The 17,717-nt window shown below is 42.2% G+C and overlaps 2 protein-coding genes across 2 annotated transcripts in view; both read right to left on the bottom strand.

The window, feature by feature from the left end:
• ankfn1b (ankyrin repeat and fibronectin type III domain containing 1b) overlaps positions 1–10,444 on the bottom strand; it is an 84,914-nt gene extending 74,470 nt beyond the window's left edge. The window contains exon 1 of the mRNA XM_010786395.1: positions 10,328–10,444. The gene's annotated coding sequence lies outside the window, so the exon portion shown is untranslated. The remainder of the gene's footprint in view (positions 1–10,327) is intronic.
• Positions 1–17,717, bottom strand: part of LOC104958650 (receptor-type tyrosine-protein phosphatase U-like) — a 71,374-nt gene that overhangs the window by 37,337 nt on the left and 16,320 nt on the right. The window lies entirely within an intron of this gene.

The raw sequence follows: 17,717 nt of genomic DNA, 5'->3' as shown, positions 1-17,717 counted from the left end.
TATTATGCTCATTTTCAGGTTCATATTTGTATTCTGTGTCTCTACTGTGACATGTCTCCATGTTTAATGTTCAAAAAGCTCTTTATTTTTCTCATACTCCCTGTGCTGCAGCACCTCTTCCCACCCTCTGTCTGAAACCAGAGCTCAGTCTGCTCTGATTGGTTAGCTGGCTGCTCTGTTGCGATTGGTCCACCGCTTAGAGATGTCCCGCCCTTTAGCCTAGTGTGTACAATGTGTTGGACTGCTAGCCAATAGAGGAACGAGTGTTACGTAGTAATGTCACAATGTAACGGAAGTCCGAAAAGGCGTCCAATGGAGGCGTTTCAGGCAGGGGGGGAGAGTGTGGGAGAGAAACTCAGTCTTTTATCAGTATTCTTTTCTTCCACCATCTTTCTGTTTCATCCCTTTTATTTGCTCCACCTCACCCCCCAACTCCATCCTCTGCCATCCCATCACACTATGTCACAACATCTCTACGGCCAGCTGACAGGACCCCCCACCCCCCTATTTCCAAACTTCTCAGCAGTGGCGATTTTACTGCCATGAGAACACATAAATCTGTGCCGCATGTTAGTGTGTCTAATCGGGTTTATTACTCATGGGCACAAATGACCATTTATATTAGTTGACATGTATTGCACTGGTTGTCGGCGCAGGTCAAGTCCCACAAAAAAAACAAAGAACTGGAGGTAGAGGTAGATAAAGAGAGGAATAAAAGGCAAAAGAGCGGCACCAGAAGGACAGTGCTCGCTGAAAACAGGGTGGTGGGGGTCAGAGAGGCAGACAGTGAGAGGAGAAAGTCACACACACACACACACACACACACACACACACACACACACACACACATNGCTTTAACCTGCTGATTTTGTACAAACTACTAAACAATCTTCAAATATTGTACACATAACTTATACTGTCTTTCAGACTAGAATAGAAAATAGAGCGTATTTCCAAAAGTTAGAAGCGAGGATCGTCTCTAATGAATTGTCCTGTGTGTGTGTCCTTCTGTGTGAGAGTGTGTGTACATACCCAATCACCATGCAGTCCACCTGTTAAGCCTAGTCGCACTGTGGCCTCTGTTTGTTTGATCCTACAGATGCTTACATGAAGCTGTTCCCTTCACACACACACACACACACACACACACACACACACACACACACACACACACACACACACACACACACACACACACACACACACACACACACACACACACACACACACTACGCTGGCTGCTCTAAATGTGGCTTGTAGAAGGAAATTCTGAAATCTGAGTCTTGGCACCAGACAGGCTGGAAGCAGGCAGGCTGCTGGACGTGGAGAGAGAGACAGAGAGAGAGAGAGAGAGAGAGGGAGAGAGGGGGGTGGGCAGTATTACTAGAATTCATATAGCCGTCCCCTCTGTTTGGCTCTTATCAGCTTAAAGGCAACACAAGGTCACGCCAACACTGTGACCCCTCACGCACACTAAGTTGGCATGGCAACACAACAAATGCACACATACACACACTAATGCTCGCGTATTAAAACGTATGCATGCATCCTGTGCGGAGATCTCGAGTGGTTTTATAGCCAAGGAGACAATCAGAGCGACTCTCGGGGCTCTTTTGCGTCATAATTTATGGATGGGATTTTATTGAGGGATGTATCAGGTGTGTTGCCTGAGTGTTTTGGTATGCATTTGCTAAAAACATCCTTTTACTTTTCCCCCCAAAGGGTCTGTAGAGTGAGATGCGGATGGATTATCCTACCAGATGTGCTTTTGGAAAGTGGTAGACTCGTCTGGAAGCAATGTATCTGATTCAGTAATTCTGTTATTTGTATCAACAAGTACACTCATAAGTGCTGATAAAACATGAATAGGTCTGTAGCACAATAGGCAGCAGACAGCACAACTGATACCAGACAGGATAAAGCCTTGGTCTCTATTGTTTACTCCAGTTGTACACCATGTAGAGACACTATGTCCCCTCTGTTGAGTCATCCATTTTTCCTAATCCACTGTCAATTTCCTCCTCTTGATAGGCTCGGTGTGCTGAGAGGTCACTGTTGCTCTGAGGTGATATTTATCTGTCCTTAGCTTTGAGTGGAGTCACACAATGCTCTTGTGACCTCTCTCATCCGTGTGTGATGCATGAAGCAAATTCCCAGAGTTGAAAGAGTGATGAATAAGTCTGCGCTAAGATCGCTTGTACCCAGGTTTGTTTGTTTCCCATCTGCTGTTAGTCACAGTTCGCGTAGAAGTAAGTGAAGTGGAAAACCCTAAAGGCATTCTGTGTTAACGTATGCTTTCAATTCCTACATGACTCACTTTGAAGTGTGCGTAATTGGGGAGTCGCGACAAACTGTGGACGGCAGGTATATACTAACCACACTGCGTGTTCCCACATGAACGTGCTCCCAATGACCTTTATCTCCCTCTTATTTACACACCCTTTTTTTTTCTGTCTCCCCTTTTATCTTGTCCTCTTCTTCTCACTTTCTCCCTCACGCTCTCCCTTGGGATATTGGCAGAGAAAGAGTGGGCGGTCCGTTGTATGTTTAACCTTTGAAGCGGGCCTGCTGTGCCGGGCAAGGCCTGCCACCTGTTGGCTCTGTGAGTGTGCATGTGTTGTGTGTGCACGCAGAGGTAAATCTCTCTAATTTTGATGAGCAGAGACAACAGCGGAGTCACCATGGGGATGTGGTGGCGGGCAGCGGCCGACGTTCTCAGGAGGGGGGGGGGGGGGGGGCTTCCAAGGTGGGATCACACACACAAACATACACACACCCCTCCTCTGTCAGAGGCTTGGTGACACCATGTCTCCCACGGCGATCGTGGGCCCAGCCTGGGTGGCTCCAGGCCTTCTGTGTGTCTCTCAGTGTGTGTGTTTGTGTGTGTCACACCAAAGGGGTCCCTGCCTGGGCCGCCATATGCCACCCACCCAGCCAGGGAGAGGAGAGGAGAGGGGCGGGGGCGACCCCTGGCCACTGAAGCCACCAGTTGGCCCATTCTCTCAGTCACACGCCGGCCGGGCGCCATGTTTAAAGTCCCACGGCTGTTTATGTGGGATAAGGATGGAGGGAGGTGGAAGGGTGGGGGGGAGGTGGTTGGTCTCCTGACTATGATAAATCCTTTGTAAAAGGCTAAAACTAAAATATGCACGCTCCTGCTTGGACGTATGGATGGATGGATGCTTAGAGGGTGGAGTGGCTGGCGGTGTGCACACATGTACAATCACACAATCATAACTGAATTTCATCTACGGTCCATTGAGCATTCACTTCAATCAGCAACATGATTGAAAGGTTATTAATAACATAGATGCATTTCATATTGCCATGCCAATAGAGTCCATTATGAAGTAGCTACTCTTGGAGGGAGTCGCAGCGTGGGCCACATGGGAACATTCCCTGATGGAGACGAGACAACTAAAGAACATTGGGCCTCATGCAGAAACGTTCTCTTAAAGTTGTCTTATATTTACTCTCCATTTTCTATTACCCTGAAGTGTGGAAAGATAAATCCCACTAGATCGTAAAGTGGAGGCGTGAGGTGTGTGGGGCATGTTCATAATTGGCATAGGTAAGGCCACTTGAATGTGTTGTGCTGTGTACAAAATACTCTGGCACATGCCAAAGAGTTGGAGAAATGCTGCCAAAAAAAATGCCGTAAGAAGAAAAGAAGAAAACTTTAGAATAACATCTAATTAAGTGCAGAGAGCAATGCATGAACATCAATAGCATCCATGAAAGCCATTTAGGAGTTGCAACTCATGCTAAATCAATGTAGTCTTCATAGGGAAACTGCTCCAAAAGTATTTCTTGGCCCACACATTTAATGATCCAACCATTATAATTATTATTATTATATAATCATTTAAAAATGTGATTAAAGGATATTCCTGAATTGTATGTTCATCAAATGTAAAACGTATATTTCCTTGTGCTAGACAAAATGTGTGGATTGTGAAAACAATTTATCTCAATTAGTGTTACCTAGGGTTAGGGTTTTCTTAATAACCTTAGAAAAAGAGTAAAAGTGTAAAAAAAAAGATGTTGAATCCCAGAAATCGATGGGAACTAACAAAATAAGAACCAATGGTAGATTCCTGCATGAGACACATTGAGCCTCCAGATGAAGATCAGAGTTTCCTGATGGACGGATGACGACATGTCAATCAAACTGAAGTGACAGATGACAGCAGACCAGAACATATTAAAGGTGATTGATTAACAGAGGTTGTGGCAAATTCAAATTGGATGAGCTAAATGAGGGAACCGGCGTCCGCTAATTGAACATATTTTAAATAATAGAGAGAAAAAGCAACGGATAGCTGGGCTGACATCAGTAAGTCTTTACTTCTGTTCCATTGCGTGGGTGGCCAGGTCTGTTCTACCTGAGCCTGCTATCTCAATCTGTTAACCATTTTCTCAACACTAGTTTCAAACTACATTTCTCTTGGGTCCCGAGCAAACTTTCTGTCTGCCTCTGACCCTGAATACAACTCTCACACACACACTCACAGAGAGTAGGCAGAGGGGTGCAGTTCCCGAGCTTCGTTTGTCTTTTATCCGCTTATAAGCAACACATGGAGCCACGCTAGCCCTCTGACCCACTGGCGGTCTGTCTCTACACACACACACACACACACACACACACACACACACACACACACACACACACACACACACACACACACACACACACACACACACACACACCATTAACTGGCTTTTTTCTCTCCCATACTTTTTATTTCATAACTTCGTCTTTTCTTTCCAACTTTTCAGTTCATTTTTCAGAACTCTTAATCACTCACTCTTGGCTGTCTCCCTCCATCATCTCTTCCATCATTTTATCTACTTCAGTTTCAATCACTCACTTTTCCCCCCCTCCTCTTCTTCTTCTTACCTATTTCAGTCTTCCCTGACATCTCCATTTTTCAGAAACTCTTAACACCATTCACTCTTGCTGTCTCCCTCCATCATCTCCTTCCATCTTTTAATCCTACTTCAGTTTCAATCACTCACTTTCTTCCCCCTCGCTCTTCTTCTTCTTACCTATTCAGTCTTCCCTGACATCTCCATTTCCCCCTTCTTCTCTTTTCCAAGTCTAACCCCCTCCCCCCTCCCTCACTCTGTCTCTCTGTGTCTGTGTGCTGAGTTGAAGTTTGGAGAGGAAACCAGAGTATCAAGTCGGAGACACACAGGACAAGAGGGAGCCAGCCTCATAAATCTCCCTTAGTGCAGCACACAGCATCCAGAGTCAAGAAGACTTTGTATGAGAGTGTGTGCATGTATTTGTGTGTGGATGCATGCATGTCTGTAGCTATTTTGTGAATGGGTTTGCATGAGAGGGGCTATATATACTGTACTGTATTTGTGATTGTTTGCGAGAAAAAATGATAGTCCAGGGCTTATTATCATGTATACTAAAATCTATATTGCCATATCTTGCAAACATCTCAGTCTCAGAAAATGAATATCAAAGGTGAAGGAGCGGCTTGAATCCAAAGTTAACAGGACAGCTCAATTAGCGTAAATAACCAGATTTGTTCTGAAGTCTGTCATCTTTTTTTAAATATGTAGTACTGATACTTTTGGTCATATTACATGTACTTCATCAGCTGTTTGCTGAGTAATAATAGGATTGCAGATGTTCAGTGTTTACATTTTATTCGTCTTTTCGGCCCATAGAGTCTATGGACTGAAGCTAAGGCCACAAAATAATGGTGCATATTTTCCATGACGTAAAACCTGCACACTGACAACATATCTACACTACCTATATGATGTGTGTATATAACTATGCCATGTCAGTGTACTTTCAATAAAACTGGAAAAAAAACGTAAACTTTCTAGCCCAATATTGCCTCCAGTTTATATATCATCTTGAAGTAGATGTAATGGGTGCCAACGCTTTTTAGTGTTTTAACACATTCTCTGAATAAGGTTTTTATAATGCAGCCAGAAAGCAGAAGTACATTGTTAGACATTCAAACACCAGCATGGATCATTTCACTTCTGTCGGGATCTTTAACCGTATGATCTGAGTAGATATTTCTAAAAAAGAAAAATTATAGGGATCTATAACCTCCTCATTTGTCCCTTTTGTTTGAACTGACAGCTCGCAGCCAAAGAAGAAAGGAGAACAAATCTAAAGAAAAGGATGAAAAAGAGTGGGGAATATTAAATTATATTAGAACCAAATGAGGCGAGTGGCACACTGTCCAAAAGCACTTTACACCCGGGCCCCTTGAGCATTGCCCTCTTTCTTCCTCCAAGACTTTGGAGATTTCTCTATGTTCTTTTTTTTATTCCCTTCGTGAGGAATTCACAAGGATTAGCACTTGGTAACCCCCATTCTCCCTTTACATACCCAACATAACTATTACAATGTGTGTTTGCTCATGTATGTGTGTGAGCATGAATATCAAGGAGAACATCAGACATGAGTTTCTACCGCGAGTGAGTGTGTATGTTTGGTGTAAAGTAACCAAGTACATTTACTCAAGGATTAACTTCACATGCTACCAAGCACTAAATACAATAATTAAAATGTGTTCCAGCTTTACACACATTAAAACATCAAAGATTTTAATGACAAAATATGATACGTGATTCTGAAATGGACCAATCTGCATCTGTACTTTTGGTACTTTAAGTATATGTAGATGCCAACACTTTTGTACTTTTACTTGAGTAACATTTTGAATGCAGGACTTTTACTTGTAACAGAGTATTCCTACACTCTGGTATTTCTACTTTACTTTAGTATAAGATCTGAGTACTTCTTCCACCTCAGTGTTTGGGTGTGTGTTACTATATTGACTACGGGAATGGGTGGCTGGTTTCTCTCCTGGCATTGATATTAGGACTTGATCATAAGAGTGCTGTCAGCTCTGAGTTATCCCTAAAGACAGGGTGGCACCAGGCAGAGCTGAGGGGCCTTCAGGGGACGCATACTGCACAGCCACACACATCACGATCGAACTGGTGTGGTACCAACTTCACATTTCCACTTGTATTTATGAAGTGGATAAGGTTTGATCGCCGATTGCTACAGCACACGTTGATGTTTAAGTACTTAGGTATAGAGTTTCCTCTCCAGGCATACTGCAGGGGAAATGTTATGGGAAATACAAAAAGTGCTTGGCCGACACACATGGCTGCCTCTCCATTGTACTCCTGGGTTTTGGCATAGGGCTCAAACTGTCACCATGAGAGGATCTGGAAATAAAAGACTTATTTACTGGACCTGTGCTGGAACAGAACCAGCATCCCTTTATAGCCCCAGTGTTGACTATCAGACTCTACTGGATGTCTCATGTGTCCATGTCAGGAAACAAGGCAGCATGATTTTATGTTTGGCTGAATGTATTTGTTTGGATATTGAACTTAATGTTCTCATCATGCAAACAATTCCCTGAGCCATATGCAGCTTTAGCAGCAAACTGAGATAAGGTTAGTTATCAAATGGCTTTTAGAGAAAATTTGCTTTTTATTAGGAATTATTGAATAGAAAATCTCCTAAGAACGAATTTGTCTACCGTAGGACGTCACGGGTGTAGATTGTAATTATGACCTCTAATGGTATCCTGCAAAGAAAAAACATATCAATAACTTTTTTTCAGGAAATCAAACCTCTTGTTTCCACTTTACAACTCCCTCTGACTCCCTGATTCTACTCTGTTTTCCAACCATACCCTAGAGGCCTTTTACTATGATTACCAATAACAATAACACTCCCATTATCTTTTATTATCACATTTTCCCAAGCCCCTGCCAACTCTCGCAAACGTTGATAAAGCTACAAAGCGGCTCCTGTTTCAGGCTTGTGTATGGACAGCCTTGGCTGAGAATTCCCTTAATAGTCTAAGTTTGTTTGGGTATCCGACTTGAATCGACATAAACGGCAATGGTCCACTAAATAGATAGTTAAGTGTTAGGTCACCTGAGACTGCTTTACTGCAGCCGGCTGCTGGTAGGGTTCCAGCGTGGTATTTCAAATACTGCTTGTGTGACTTACTGTAAAAAGTTAGATGTCAAAAGTGTCAAAGAAGGGGGGCAGTAGGCGGATAAACATAATTCAATCTTGGTTTAAGGGTGTAGACGACTACATTTAGATATTTTAGCTATTTTACAGTCTGGAAACACAAAAGATTCACTTAAGCAACAATTGCAGGACCACATTTGAGTTTTATTTGAACTATACTTATAGCTGAGCATATCATATATATTGCTGTCACAATATTAAAAGTATGACTTTGATATGAATACACGCCTAAATACCTTGAAACCAATACTAAAACGATACCAAAGCAGAAAGCTAAAACATCAGGAAAATGCCTGAATGTCCAAACATGGTACTTACAATACTTAAAACGGAAAATATTTAGACAATGTCGAAGGAATGTCTTGGCTAACACAACCTAGAAAAATATAGCATTTTCGTTACAAATACAAAACAAAAAGACAAACTGTTTAGACTGACCACAGGAAGTGCAATAAATGTCTAAAAATTCCAAATATGCAACTGATTCATGGGGTGTTTTCGGTGGCTGCTGCTAACACACGTGTTTTCCTTTTGACAGCGTTGATGACTGTGCATTCCAGAGAAGCCGCGCTGGTCTTTTCAGGAGCCGGACCGACCTCGTTTCACCTCCCAGTAGCATGACTCAGCCCACAACCTCGAATCTCTCCTCCTGGGGTCCCTTGTTTATTATGTCACAAAAGACCAGTCACACTCCTGTAACGGCGGCTCGCCCTGGAGAAAGTCTGAATCCAGCTGTAGCCGAGCCCCCCTCATCCCTCTCGTAAATGAGCATGTCCAATCTACCTACTGTGTTTCATTAAAACCAGACTACATCAATCAGGACCTGAACTTTAAAGGCCAGGTCCCCCTCTCCAGCAACATGGGAAGAAAACACGAAGCTGTTAAAGTGAAGGACCTCACACTGCAAATGCACTCCAACGCTCATTCACTTAACAGCACATTTCGCCGGTGGACCACACAACGCATGTCGGTCCGAGACCACACAGTAGGTCTCGTAAGGCCGACAAAAGATCTCGTAAGACCTCACAGCGGCCCCTAGCATGACTGGATAGGACCTCAGAGAGTCCCACACCTGTAGCTCCACAAACCGCAAAGTGACTCCACTGAATAGCTACTGTAGTCCCGGCACAGCAATTACAAACCTGGAAACCGTCTAGACTCGTGACTGTTTGGACGTTTTTTACTTGGCAAAATGAGGTGCAAAGGAAGTGTGAGATCCGCTTTAACTGAGACTATTTTCCCAATGGCGAGAGAAGTGTAAAGGAAGAGCCAAGAATACATAGCAGGAAGCTCAGGGGGGAAGCCAGTTGGACAGACGGCAGGATGGATGGGTAGATAAATGAGTGGAGGCCTAAGCAACAAGAGGGGAGACTGGGAAGGAGTCCTATGGGCGGGGACGGGAAGGCAGCCTTGTGATGGAAAGCTTTCAAACTCCTTTCATCAGCTGCCTGAGGACTGGAGCTTTACAAGAGCAAGATGAGCCGGCGCCACTGGAGCTGCTTGGCGCTGTTCAGCGAAACCCAGACGCAGAGACGGAGCAGGACCCTATCACCACTACGCCCACTCTCTGCTCCAACCCCACACAGCAGCAATCCGCATGGTGTCTCTCTCTTGTGAATTTGTGTGTATTTCAGTCGTGACATATTCTACTCAAATTCCTGCTTCTGTTACCAGTCTATAAGGTCATATTTCATTTTCATCTGTACAACCCCAAATGGGAACCTTATAGACATGTACATTGGTTTCAGATCTAAAATAGTTTAAAAATAAACCAGGGATGTCAAACATACGGGAGCCAGAGGGTCCAATCCGTCCGAGAGATGACTTTGCAAAGTGTAAAAAAATACAGAGAAGACGATAACTGCAATTTTCACAAATATGTAACATATGTATAAATGAATAACATTTACAATGCAAGGGGATTACTTTACTTTCTTCTTTTAGTTTTAGTTAGTATGGTGGTGTGTCAGTTCAGATGGTCAGGATTGCAACACAGATGTAGAAATGAATGTAAAATGATAACATTTTTAAAAAGATTTTGCTCAGAATTTACTTTTTTTGCAATGAAACAAGGGGAACAATTTGGCATTGTCGATTCTGATAGATTATAAGTCGAATCATAATGCTATGGTTTTACTGGCTCGGCCCACTTGAGATCAAAGTTAGCTGTACTGTATGTTGCCCCTGAACTACAATTAGTTTGACACCCCTGAATAAACTGTCACAAGATGTATTCCTGAAACAGCATTATTAGATAGATTGAGGGAAGATCTTTGGTCTTACCAGTCCAGACTGAGAGATCGTCTCCTGTAGGATGGAGGTTGGTTCGTGGAAGTCTTCTCGGCTTTGGCAACACGGTCTTTGAGAGACAGACGATTGGTCAATTTGGAGATCCCTGACTCTGACCTTTGGGAAAACAAAAAATAATTGGATCGGAATTAGAACACATGGATTGGTTTTGAAAACATGAACCATTGCTTCAAGAAACCTTCTGTCTTGCAAAACCTATGTGTTATATAATTTATATTCAAGCAGAGGAGTTCAGAAGCATTTAACATCACTGGCCTTTTTTCTCAGCTCTCAGTATGAATAATTGCTAATACACACAGAGGAGTTGAAATCTGATCAATTCGATACTGTGGGTGTATCATCTCCAGAACTAAAGTAGTTCTCTTTGCCAAAAATGTTAAGTGTTCAGCCAGGGTTAAATGTTGCTGGAGATCACAAAAGTCCCAGTAAAATGGGGTATCCTTCTGTATGCCTAAAACTAAACTCATTTTTGCAGATATCAGTTCACAGTGGAAATGTAAGTTGATCAACAGTAACAATGCTGCAGTTCCCAGAGGAAACATTAAGTTTCAGGGAAAGCCGCATACTTCCTGCCTAATCTTCTCCAGATCTTTTTCGCAGAAATAAGAAATGTGAAGTCATACATATTTTAATCTCCTCTATTGGGCTGCCAATGTCCCTGTTCAACTTTTCGCTCAAAATTAAAATCAGGAAATGTAATGTTTCTTCCATTTCAGCCCGGGAAATATTTGATGAGACACAGCGTTGCAATATTGCTGTGGTAACAGTGGGGACTAATCAAAATGCAATAATATTCTCTATCAAAGCCTACAGGGGAACATTTCCCAGTGCACATAAGAGTGTGTGGTGTAAAAAAACACACAAGACTTAGTAAGCAAAGGTTTTTATAAATGACGCCAAATGGAATAGACATATGTACGGTAGATAACAACAAAGCATTGAAGAAAATAAATACTTTTCTTGAAATTGACAGAGGACTTTATTAAATGATGCCCACGCATGCTTCGCCCACCTAATCTAACACACATGCCGTTTCCATTTAACTACAAAAGGATGGAACATCGCTAATAATGACATTACATATGTACATCAATGCTCAACCTGAGCCAAAAAGCGTTTTAGTCTCCATGGTGAGCTCTGTTGGAGAAACGCTGCAGAGATCTGACTACAGGGTGCACCCAGCCACTCGAAAACAAAGCCTGTATCTGCCATCACTGTCGTAAGTTTATATAAGATGCTGCAGAAATAGCAGTTCGCATAAGGTTCTGATAAAGCACGATAGTTCATGCAATTTCTTTGATTCCTGAACTGTGACATGGATGATTGACAGTGTGCTGATGCGCCCAGTTTCACAGAACTCAACTGCCAAATTGCCATCAATTCTTAGATCTGACAGGGCCTTGAATCAGTGGTTCCTACGTACTTGTCTAAGAGAGTGCTTTACTTCAGACAGAGGACATACGGTCTGAGTGTCTTGTCAAGCCTAATGCTTCAATAAGAGCACAAATAGATCTAATAGAAAGATTAAGTTGGATAGAGACTTTTATTGCGTAACTGACCTCTAAATGTTCCCACAGGTGTGAAGAAATGAGTGTTTTGACCTTGTAAATGAAACCTTCTTTCGCAGGTTTTTTTCATTGCCCTCTCTCAAAAAAGGCAGAATCCAAGTCATTGAAAGACATCATAAACCAATGTTCTATCATCAAGTTAAAACACCAAAAAGTACGTATTAGAAAAATATTTTACAGAATGACAGTGGGCACAGAATCAAAGGTATAACAGACATTTTAGAAAAGGTTTTCCATTTATATGAAATTGACAAGCGTTTTCTTCGTATAGCCTTTTCTCTCTTGCTACGACAGATTCCTCGTAAGACCAGCTGTTGCACTATAAAGACGTTGCCATAAGCTGAGATGAAAATACACGAGTTCCCATTCAAAATGACCTCATGCTATGGCTTATCTAGTGGGACAACCCCGCGGCCCTACTGCCTTGGTTCCCACTCCTACACCCTCAACTACTGTTTCCTGACCCTGAGCCAGCTTCTCCAAAGAGTTGGTTGACCTCGAAAGACAGAGGCATATTTTCCTGTATGAATCACACAAACGGGGTGTGGGATTTTAGTCAGATGGCAGAGCAACCCCTAATTGATGGTATTAAGTTAGGCTTTTTCTTCTTCAAGGGCTTTTAATTAAATTAGTAGGACTGCCCTTTGCACGCCAACTACTGCCAACTTTTGACGCTAATGTCCCTTCCCATAAAGTGTAGTTGTGTGAGAAAAAGTGATTCATAAATAAACTTCAGGAGAGATTGGTTTTGGATCATCGTTGGTTGTAAATAATTGCCTTGGTCTATAGATCTAATGTTTGGCATGAGCCCATCGGATACTTTAAGAGTTCTCTGTAAAACTTCAAACAAACGTTTGGATCAAACACATGACACAACACGACCATAGGATAAGGACTTCAATGCCATGAAAACACATAGGATCATGACTTCAAAGACACGGGAGGCCAGTGGACATAGAAGAGGACTCAGGGAATCCCTTTGAGGGGTTTAGAGGGAAAATGGACATGCGGAGCAGGTGGGTCTCAGTGAAGGGGATCTGCTGGCAACTGGCTGCTTCTTGGCTCCCTGAGAGCCTCGACCCCTGGCTCCACCCCATGCAGCTGTCCCCGATAACATCATCACAGCAGGCACATTGGGATGATGCAATCCCCTTGGAGGCCCGCTCAGGATATCCCGGCCGACTATCGTCTATAATATTTTCTCTTTCATTTTCCTGGTGTTTTAGGATTCAGTGATTTATTGATTTGTACTAATAGAACTAGAATGTGCCTTTGAGGCCATGTGCTCCTATACACAGACAACACATATCACTCTTAACCTATAGCACAAACAGGGTGTCCATACATAGGAGCCAGACAGAGCTTAGGCACCTGCCAGGCTGCTTTGGCCTATCAATAAACACAATGTACATTCACATTGTATTTCCAATTATGTATTTTATTATCTCACGTCTATCTGAGAGCTTGTTTTTATTCTTAATTTCAACTGTGTTCTAGAATCTGTTACACTTGTTGCTGAAGTGCGCGTTTCAGTTTTTCTGGCGAAATATTTTGACAACTTTTGAATGGATTGCTCGGAAATTTGGCACAGTTGTAATAGCAAATGTTAGCATTCTTAAAAACCAAACCTAAATGGTAGATCTGGCAAATACTACCTGCTAAACTTCAGTGTGTTAGCTTTGTTACTTGGAGCATATTAGCATACAGAGCGTTTAACTCATGGCACTACTGTGCAGCCTCAGAGAGCTGCAAGCGCGGATGTAGACTTTAGTCAAGCCCCCAGGAAAAGTGTTGGCCATTGAAGCCAAGCTTGGTACTCGCCAAAGAAAAAAGGACTTGGCGGCAAGGAGGTGTGGTAAAGGAAACGCTAGTGGGCTTGTGTCATAGCCCCATGAATGTGGAAGATCAACGACTGATGCAGGTAATTCTATTCCCATTTTGGCTTCATGCGTCACCGAACAACTCTAGGAATGAACGGCGTCCTGCATCCAAAACTTTATCCAGTTCTATTTTTACATGCATGATTCTTCAATATGCCCTACAATAAAAACAAAAAATACATACTTTTGTATTTAAAAACCTTTACTTTTTATTATGCTGTTAACTACATGTACTTGGAAAAACTAAACTTGATAGCATAGTTTACTTTGGTATTTAAGAGATAGTAATCCAATTGTAATCTCTTTTTTTTATTTGATACCCCAGTTTATAGTCCTAGATACTGCAAGATACGATGACTTCAACTCCATATCTCCCTCCAATGTGAAAGCCCACCCCCGCCTTGCAATGTGACTAAGATTCTGATCTTGCCAGCATTAGTAACTTTCCCCAATCCTGCAGCACAAGAGTGCTTTTGTCAACAATGAATGGCTTGTGTGGTGATACGGAGAAAATGTTGACCTATGCTCACACACACACTTACACACACACTTTCACACTGTCACTGCGAAGGATCGCTTTCTTGCAGACAGCTCCCTTAATGTCACTTTCCCTCTCTGTTCTGTTGCCATGGTAGCAATTAACTGTTCGGAGGTATTCATGTGCAGAACAAATTCTGCTAAAGAACTCATTGTTCTTGCTCACGGTACACAAAGCTATCCAATGTGAACTTTGACCCCTGCTCATAGGTTCAGTGGTCCATTGCTATTCCAGAGAAGGGTTAAGACTGCGTGGAATTCTATTAAAAAACACTACATTACATTTGACTTGTTAGACACTTTTATCCAAAGCGACTTCCATATTCAATACTGTGGACAATCCCCACAGGAGCAATTTGGGGTGAAGTGTCTTGCCCAGGGACACAACGACATGCTGACTGCAGTGGGGTTTGACCCTGTGCTCCCCTGATCCCAACACCAACGTACTAATCCACTGCGCCACAGCCCCCCCAATCATCAATGACGTTTAACAGTAAGATACAGGGTTCATTGGTATTACTGTTTTACTAAACAATAAGGAATCAATATTAGCCTGCCTTATACCCTAAGGTGATCATTATTTCATATTATTGTTTTTTCTTGATGAATTTTTTTGAAAACTAAGTAATACAGCTTAAGTTAAAATACTATTAGAAGCATTTCTTATCTTTCATTTATTAATACATTTAAACTACTGAAAAACCTTTGATATTAGAAGCACATTTATTTAACATTAATGCTCTTATTGTTTAATCATTCGTTGTTTGTCTTGGCCCATGGAAGACGCCATACATTATGTTTACATAGTCGATTAACAGGAAATAATATGACAAGTATGCTCTGTAAAGTTTCTCAGATCATTGGGAGGGTTTTGTGTTGAATGTCTTAATGAAGGGATCCCACTGAAACCAGCAGAACACTGTGCATTTGATGCGGTCTGTCTGAGGTTGGGCTGCCCTCAACCACAGATCTTATTTCAGATTACTAAAGCACAGACACGATAGTCAATTATAAAGGAGGACAGACGAATACTTGACCCTCTTTTCAGCAATTATGGTAATGGTTGCCTAACAAAACTATTTTGTAACGGAGGGAAAACAAAACGCTGGAAATGTCTTTCATCTCCGTGTCCTGCTTCAGCTTCTTATCCCTGCCAATGGAACTCTAATATGCCAAAAAGAGTTTAGGCACCCACCCGTATAACAGATACATGCAAATGAAATGGGCCCAGGCACACACGCTTGCTGGCGTCTGCACACACATACACAAACAAAGTTTAATTCAGGAACATACCCCTCAATGTGTTTCATTAGGCAAACAAAAAGGCTTTCAGTGGTCCAATCATAAAAGAACGCAGCCAAGCTATGAACATTGCTAATTAAAGTCTGCTCAAAGAAAGCCTTGTTTTCCACCCACCATCTCCATCCAAACCCATGTCTGTGTGTACGTCCCTCTACATGGCGGAGGCTGCTTTAATTTCACTTGGACTAAAGTCTCACCAATAAAACATGCTGATATTTCTTCCAGCTAACAAGCTTTCCCTTCAGATATGATTACATTATCTGAATTGCTCAAAGGGTAATGTTTGATTTCTGGTAGCGGTGGCTAAGCATAGGCGATATGATGGCAGTCTGTTACATAATACATGAATCTAATGATTGTGGCCTGCTTCTTCTGACTTCAATTTTCTAAAAGTAATTCATTATGGTTAACAGCCAGCTTTGACAAACAATTGCTGATAATTAATGCCGACTCTTTAAATGCCGATGATCTAATCATTACTTGCCAATGTAGGGGATTCTGTTATCACCCTACGCACATATTCTCATATGCTGCCCATCCACCCAATGGTGTACTCTGAGATATTTCCATCTCGGCTTCTTTCCCCTCCATCCCCTCATTTGCACGTCTCTGAGTCACATTTATCTTTTCATCTACTTTTTTTTCTTGGTTTTATTGAGCTGCTCCTTCTCACTCCTGTTTTCCACGGAATCGGCACACACATCATTTGTCAGGGAGACAAAAATGAGGGAGGAATTCAACGCTTTTTTAAAAACGTTTGGTTGGCTCCCTGTGGTGTCGGTCTTGATATCGTTCCCCTCAGCGTTTGATGTGTGCCACGAGGCTGGTTCACCACAGTGTGACATACAAATGATGGATCTGTATTCAAATTCATCTTGAGTTGAGCTGACAAGTGCATGGAAGCCAACACACTATTAGAAACTGTAGCATTGAGTACACCACTAAAAGGGGGAGGTCTCAGCAAGTGGTATCACAGACCGTTTTTCACTTTCCATTCGCTTTCGGTTTGGTGGGATGAGATAATAATGTGATTTGGAAGAAACTGATCTGGGTAATTTAATAGCTGTCACATTGGTTAGATGTGGTAACAACCAATTAAACACACCGGCACATATGAATGGGAACCGTACAGCATGACGCTTCAGATACTATACTACCCAATTTCAAGGTGAACTGAAGCATTCAATCTGTTTATTATTAGGCTACAATCCAGATATTACAGTCACATAGATATATATATCAGATATCTACACAAACTTGACAAGAGTCACGTTGCATCACATGACATTGTAACCCAATTATAATTTTCAACAAAATCTCCTCATAAAACTCCATAAAAGACTCCTCTTGGACATAGAAAACCTGATAAACCCGATAAACCCATGTGGAACCAGGATCCTAACCCCCTGCATGGGTACACTCAGTATTGGCCTGTAAGAGTCCATGGCTCACCGCATGAGTAGCTAAATGGTGAATAAAAGGCAAAGGAGTAAATATGAGAGTGTGCAAGTATTCATCTCTTTGCAATCTGCAGTAAATATGCTATCATTAAAGTGAATCTGTCTGAATAGCTGATGCGAGTCCATGGTTATGTGCCAGCCTTAGTTCTGAACTGAGGCTTTTTGAGGTCTGGCCTGAGAAAGGTGGACACCCCTCCGGTATTATGTTTATGGCCTTGAACCACGCGCACGCATAGGGCACCCCACTTTCCCCCCATCAATCCACAATTGAGCACGGCGTCGAGATTCCAATCAGGGTTGTGCCAGCAGACTGAGGGGATTATTTATGCTGGAAAAGAGCAGGGAGAGAGATGTGTGCGGGTTTCTTGCATTTCTATATTTGGGAGAACCAAAGGTCTCTCTGAAAGGTTATAGAAAGTAAACAATTGTCTAGTTTAAAAGCAATATTTTCAGTTGAGGCTTGGGTTTAAGTTACTTGGATTAGGTTTAGGTGAAGAGAAAGTTCGTTTTGGGGTATCTGGGGATCACACGCAAAAATAAAAAATTCCCACTTCAGACCGATGAAGTGACATGGGATAGACCAGTGTTGGCGGTCGATCTGAATGAGTAGTATTCG

This window comes from Notothenia coriiceps, unplaced genomic scaffold (genome assembly GCF_000735185.1).
Source record: "Notothenia coriiceps isolate Sejong01 unplaced genomic scaffold, NC01 NC01_scaffold00029158, whole genome shotgun sequence".
NCBI classification, from domain to species: Eukaryota; Metazoa; Chordata; class Actinopteri; order Perciformes; family Nototheniidae; genus Notothenia; species Notothenia coriiceps.
The sequence above is the reverse complement of the archived record's forward strand: the minus strand, read 5'-3'. Positions and strand labels throughout refer to the sequence as shown.